Below are 7775 nucleotides of genomic sequence, written 5' to 3'. Positions count from 1 at the left end.
GTCTCATGATCAGCATGGGAGACAGATTTCAAACGGAATAATTTTCCCTCCAACAGAATTATTCCTCAACTCTCATATATAAGGACGTGAAGACACAAGTTCAAAGAGGTTCGAGAATTCTAAGCTATCATAAGAGGTGTCTGATTCAACCGTTCAAAGTGCAAGTGCTTAATCTGGAATATCATCCTTGATATTCACAACTGCGAGAAAAACACATCTTAGTGTTTGAGAGAGTTACAAAGCTTCAACTACTACATATCTAGAAGGTAACCAAAGCTGTGCTACAAGGAAGATCATCCAACGAAAGCTTTTGGTCAGATTGGAGATTGTTACACACAACCTGTGACAACCGGAACAACCTTGCTTTGGAGAAGGCAAGAAGAGGCGGAGTAACCTGGGAGCTGTCTTGTGAAGATCCTAAGGCTTGAGGCGGGCTTCGTGATCAAAGCTCAAGCGCTCGATATTGTACTAAACAGGGAAGTTTTAGTGCAATCCTTCTAGGGAGTTTCTAGAAGAAGAGTGGACGTAGGCGGGTTGGCCGAACCACTTAAAAATCTCTCTCGCATTTACTTTCTGCTTTTATCTCTCGCTAACTATCTCTCGATCTGCACTACATATAATCACACCTCTCGAACTAACTCAAACTCGTGCTAATTAAAAAGGGGATAACTTTTCCGCTGCGCATAAAACTTTGTCTTCATCTTGTGAGGTATCAGACCTAAACATCCTAAGTCCAATACACACGAGAGGTCGAAAAAGATTTGCAAAATCTTATATAAGTCTATTCACCTCTCCCCCCCCCCCATCTAGACTTGTACCCCATCCCCTTGGGACCAACAGTTTACTAGAAAATGGAATGGATTTGGTAAGGATTGAAAAATCATGTGGTTCGATTTTCTGACATACTTGTTAGAATGCGATATGCATAGTCTAACTTGTTTACTAGAAAATGGATCAGGTTTTCTAACACGGCTTGTTAGAAAATAAAGCCTCGTATGGATGTAGAAATTGTGTTTTCTACGGATGTCCATGAGAAGTAATATAAGTTTACCTCTCGTGATTGGACAAAGTCACCTCTCGTGACCGGCCAAGCTATTAAGGAAATAATTCTGAACATTACGAAATTAACTTTAAGTTAAATCCAATACAAATTCTAAGAATTAATCTCCCGATTAGTGGTAGTTGGTTCGAAGGGTGCAATCTGGTCTTGTACCAAAAAGAGGCTATAAGGTGAAGTAGATTCTGTCGTAGAGAATCATACTTCGGAACTGGTTGTTCTTCCTCCAGGTTGTAAAACCTTTGGATTCTAAGTGGATCATCGGGTTGGAAGATAAAATCAGTTAATTTCATTGAAGTATAAGGACAGACTAGTAATTGAAGATTACATGTGAATGCCTTAATTACTTTAATGTGTATTCTCTCGTGTGAGAATAATAATCCATAAGGATAACACTCTCCTTAACCACTGCGTGGGATTTGGAAGTTCATCAAATGGATGAACCACTATCTTTATAGACAAGGAACGGCCTAAGGGTTCTGTTGGTTCCTCGCTATGAAAGAAAGTGTGTAACTTGGTAAAATCCTTGTATGGTAAAAAACAATAAGCCTGAAATATTGGCATGTGATGTTTCGATCATACAATGATAAACCAACGAGTTTAGTATAAACAAAGTAACAAATGTCTATGGTATACGATAGACAGTGACATTGCTATGCGTTTATACACGATAAACTTATCGTGGATAGAAACGTTCAAGTGATCAAGTCTACCAAGATCATGTTAAATGTGGAAATTTGACGTGAAAGATATGAATTGGCAGATTTAAATCTTCGGGATTAAAATCGTGAGAGGACCTGATGGTCTCGTGTGAAGCCAATCTCATTGTGTTGATTAATTCCTTGCAAAAGGATGATAATCAAGTGGCTTGGACAACGTTAGATACTAACTATCCAAAAATCATAAAGATTGTACTTCTCGATGAGAATACACTCCGATTATTGGTCAGTTCAATTGTATCTAAGTGTTGTATTTGGCCAAATATTGCCTTGCGGTTTATAAACTCTGTAGTAATACGAGTAACCCTAGTGCTACGCACTAGAAGGCAATAGTGGGAAATTATGAGATGCCTTTGGTATACTTATGATTTTGGACTGCACTACGTGTGATATCCAGCCATACTTCGAAAGTATAGCACCTTAACCGGATATCTAAAGGACGTTGAGTCCGTGAGAGGCTACATGGTTGATGTGAGCCGGGATAGTCAGTCAAAAAGTGGAAATTCTCATGATAGCTAGATCCTTATTGGAATCTACGCTGGAAACCTTAGGACACATGTGTCTCGAGAGGTTGAATGGTAATGTCATTCGTGTTGAGAATGTTCCCGAGTTGGAAAAACTCATACCTCCAATGTTGTTGCTTTACGATAGTCAAGCGAAATTGGTTGAGTATGGAGTTGCATGGTAGTCTAGACTTATAAGTCGTAGACATAATACCATTAAACAATTTCTCGCAACGGGAGTTGTCTCTGTTGATTATAAGGTCAGAGGACAACGTAGCGGCCGCTAACCTAAAGGGTAACCTTTGGTTGTTGAGAAATTGATACGAGGAATGGGTCCAAGGCCCTTGGTAAATAAAATTCCATAGTGGATACCAACCTAGCTGGCACCTAGGTTCAATGGGACAACTAAATTATGGAATGAGCGCGTCATTGTGGGAGTCCCCGACCCCTACCACTCCTCGTTAAAACAGTGACTCCCGATCGAGGCTAGCACATTAGTGCTCTAATGATTCGATTGTTGAATTGACATGTGCTAAGTGTGCATAGTCAATTAACATGTGTTGAGTTGCGGGAAACTCGAGAAAGAATCACCTATGTGAGAGAGAAGTGTGGGTCGCTTCAAAGGAGAATTGAACTAGGCTAAATTCTTTAGAAACTCTTGCAGAACCAGGCAGGTGTCCCACGACCAAAATGGGCACAGTCATGAGAACAGGACGTGGTTGGAAGGTTCCTGTGTGAGAAAAGACATCGCGTTCTACCGTACAGCCAGTAGGGTATATAGATCTCACAAGGCAAGGTTCAAAGGGTTAAACCTACCTCTGCTATGCAGGAATCAACCGTTGAACACAGTTGTTTCCGTTTTCCAAAATTATCCTGAAAACAATTTTCATTCATGTGGGGGACTGTTGGAAAAAATGGCAATAAATGGCATTTTAAGTGGCCATTTTGTGGTATAAATATATGTAGGGTCCACATCCGATTTGGTTCGGGTCAAAGTGGATTCGGATTCTTCGTAGTGAGACGAAGAGATCGATATATTATACGCTCAAAATGGATAATGGGTGAATGAGAAATTGGTTCTCAAAGTAGACCCATTGAGATGGAAAATTGTGGGAAAAGTTATAAGGAAAAGCATTTGTCCCACATTGGTTTGGGAAGAAGATTTCACCCACAATAAATACAAGAGTCTTTTTAAGGCTAATTGACTTGTATGGCATAGAGGCTCTCTCTCGCGCGCAGGGGGGGTGCAAATCAAATCCCAAAAATGAGTTTGAAAGGCTTGAACTTGTGTGCGCCGGCACCTGCGGGCACGAATGTCGAAACGAATTCCCGAACATTTTTCCATCTCAAGTACCACGCAAACCTTCGAGATTTTTCCATCTCAAGTACCACGCAAACCTTCGAGAGGTCGAGACCTCTCGAAGCAGCGCCGCGGCAAGGATGAGTTCGAGACATCGCGAGAGGCCTCGTTGCATGCCTTGGTCGTGCGAGACATCAGCGATGTCTCGTGGCACGCCGCGGTAGCGTTCGAGACATCAAGCGATGTCTCAAAGCGGGCGAGTTACGCCCAAGAGACGCGATCTCTCGAAGGAAGCCGGTCACGCGGTATGGTGTCTTGCGGACCTCTCGAAGGCTGATGCCTCGAACCTTTCTCACGAGCGATGTCTCGTGTCTTCCAGGGTAACTCGTAGTGATCTCCAGTAGCGACGTATCACTTCCACTGTGACCGTTGATAAGAATGACCTTTGGCATTAAGGAATTAATGTGATTAATCCTGCCATTATTTCTTATTAATGGACTGTTAGTGGGAAGTAAATTCGTGCTTAGTGGAAGGAGGTTACATGTGAGGAATGAATGCCATTATCAATGTTGTTTTATCACATCCTCTACTATATATTTCCAGGTTGAACAGGAGATTTACAAGAACGAAAGAAAATCAGTTTTTCCTCCTCGAAACTCTGCTCCTCCTTCGTTCTAGCCACCTGTGTTCATCCCACGTTCTCGTTCGCCAGATCCAAGTTTGTGTGCTCAAACGGCGGATCGTAGTACGTTTTATCCTGGGAAACCTAGACCGCAACGCTCCAGCACCCCGGGAGGCGGTAAATAAGGTTTTAAGGACAGAGGCAATTCGACTCGTACTTACAACTACCCCAAAAGTCCGTTCTCCCCGTCCCTTGTATTCCAGGTTTATTGAACCTTTGTTGTAGGTTTAAATTCCTGGAATTTTGTAATATTCCTTGTAATATTTGTTTTAGTGGATTTTCCTATTTCGTCCATTTTCTTGGGTATTTCGAGAATTGTTTCCCAACACCATCATCATCAACAACAAGATCACAACTCGGAGCCTGCGCCGCAGCTAGAACAACCGAGCCAGCACCCCATGGCTCCAACCGAACACCACTAGAAGGTACCTGCACAGAAGGAGACCTGGCAAGATGAAACACACCCTCGTCAAACCGCACATGGCGATAGACAAACAATTTTCCCGGGTCAAGGTCCATGCAACAATAACCACGGAAAGACAATGGATACCCCAGAAAAACACAAGAAGAGGAACGATAAGCCAACTTATGCTTATTATATGGACAGATATAAAGAAAACACAAACATCCAAAAACTCAAAGAAACGAATAAAAGGGAGCGAACTGAAACAATTTATAGTAAAGACTGTGAAAGTTTAATGCATCAAAAGGGAAGCGATTGATTAAGAACATCGCTGACTCAAACGCATAGTCCCAATATTTCAGCAGAGCAGAACATTGAGCTAGAAGAGCAAGCCTCGTCTCAACAATGTGCCAATGACGACGCTCAACCTTTCCGTTTTGCTCGTGCGTGTACGCACAAGACTAACGGTGAACAATACCAAGAGATAAAAAACTGAACTTAGCTTACGGTACTCACCTCCTAGATCATAATGGATAGACTTGATCTTGCAGGAAAGCGTTCAAACACAACATAAATATCAGATTTGAGACGCAACGGATATAACCAGGAAAAACGCGAGAAATTATCAACAAACAACATAAAATAATGATAACCAATCTTAGCGAAAACAGGCGTAGGGCCCCAAATGTCAGAATAAATTAAGTTCAATACATTCAGTCTGGATGTTTCAACACGAGATAATGGAAAACGGGATGATTTCCCTAACAACATGAAGAACATAAAGTAGTAGAACTAAAATCTAACTAGCTAACCGAACAAGACCGTAATACACAACTCAAAACTCAATAATGTGGATAGCCTAACCGCTTGTGCCAGACTCCAAACGAAGCTCGAGCAGACACGAAAGCAACCGGTGACACAGGAAGAGAGACCCGCAACGAGTAAAGTCCCCCCAAGCTCGGACCCTTAAGTAGAACCGCCTTGGCAACCATGTCCTTCACAACAAAATAATCAGGATGAAATTCAAAGAAAACATTATTATCACGAGCAAAACGTTGAGCAGACAATAACAAATTCGAAAAACGAGGGAAAACAAAAATATTAGACAGTTTTAAGGATTTGGAATCGGGAATAATTGCATGACCAACATGAGAAATTGACAAACCTTCACCATTACCCACACGCAGTGTATCCATTCCACGATATACTTCAGTTTCAATCACACCCATATCAGACGGAGTAGCATGATGTGTAGCACCCGTGTCTGAAAAACACGACACGGACGAATCTGTCACAGATGGGGAAGCAGGAGCCACGTGGGCCTGTAGTGAAGCACCCCACTCATCATACTGCCGGAAACAATGCAGCGCCGAATGTCCGTGACTCTGGAAAATTTGGCAGCGAACACCACCATAGCCACCGCGACTTCTACGGGAGCTTCGGCCACTGCTGCTCCGTGAACCTCTGCGACCTCCACCACTCTGACCACGCCAAAGACCATTATTTGACCACGCCAGGAACCACCGACTTGCCTACCGCCTCGACAACAACCATCATCGCTGGGTCTACAGCCATATGCGAATCACCCGCCGCCAAAAAGTCATCTCCACATATGAACTACTGCGCCATGAGAAAGTCAGAAAGCTGAGTAATTGTGACCGGCACTCCATTGGTGATCAAAGACGACGCCATCACCCGGAATTCCTGTCGCAACCCGCGAAAGACGTACAAACTCTGTTCGTCCAGCAAGACGAGGCGACCGGTCATGGCAAGCTCCACAGCAACAACTTGTGCACGGCCAAGATACTCCGACGGCGAACTATCTCCTTGTTGGAGACTCTGCAGCTGACTCAACAGTCCAAGCATACGGGCACGTGTGGTAGAGCCAAGGGAATTCTCGATAGCTTGCTAAACAGAGCGAGAGGTGGTACGGCCAAGCAAGTACATGATTTCGTCGGACAATGAAGACACCAGCATGGATAGGATAGTTTGATCATGCTGAGTCCATGCAATACACACCGGATTAACAATAGGGGGAACACCGTCGGCAGTGGTAATGGTGGTCGGAGGACACGACATCGTACCATCAACGTAGCCAAAGAGGTTCTAGCCACGAAAGAAGGGAACTAACTAGGAGCACCAAAACAGGTAGTTCCGCGAGGTTAATTTGATAGAAACAAAATGATGGGCGGATGAAAGAGATGGTGGAGCAACCACTGGAGTAGAGGAATTGTCACCAACGGTGACGGTACGTTCGGATGAGGCATCAAATGATTGAGTAGAAGCCATTAAGATCAAACAAGGCTTAACTGATATCAAATGAGTGATAGATAATTCACAGAGATTGTATAATCAGTCAATGCTTACGTACACTACAGATAGAACACATATAACCAATAATAGAAGTAGAGACACACTAGGACACAACCTATAGAGTCCTAATAATATACATATGCAAGCATATAAACTTAGGCGATGGCAGCATGTGAGGCTTGTTCGATTGCAGATTTCTATAGTATGCGAGGCAAGAGTGCCAGAGCGAACGAGTGGTGTTCATCTGCGATTAGGAATTAGTAATTAGATATTTGGACTTACTTTATCATCATCATAATCATCATCATCACCATCATCATCATCATCACCATATTATTACTATTATTACTATTATTATTATTATTATATTTTTATTTAAAAAATAAAATCAAACAACATTCGGTTTCGTTCGATTTTTAACCAAACAATTCGGTATGCAAGAATTCATTACCGTCCAGTTGTTCAATATATTACCGAACCAGTTCGATTCAATTCGGAAAAATCGAACTGAATTGCCCACATCTACTAAAAATAGTAATTAACAAGGAAAATAACAATTGTTCAATTATCGTATTTCAAAAAAATAATTGTACAATTATATTACAATTTACAAAAATTACAAGGCAATTAAATCCCTTATTATGCGCGATTTAATCTTTTCCATGGATTAAATATCAACGATCGATTCTTCCGTTTCAATGGGTTAGATTAATCCATAATTCTCATGCGGATAATTGTCCTCATTTGAGTCTGACCCTATATATATATATATATATATATATATATATATATATATAT

Source organism: Ipomoea triloba, chromosome 15 (assembly GCF_003576645.1).
Source record: "Ipomoea triloba cultivar NCNSP0323 chromosome 15, ASM357664v1".
Classification (NCBI taxonomy): Eukaryota; Viridiplantae; Streptophyta; class Magnoliopsida; order Solanales; family Convolvulaceae; genus Ipomoea; species Ipomoea triloba.
Note: the sequence above shows the minus strand (reverse complement) of the source record.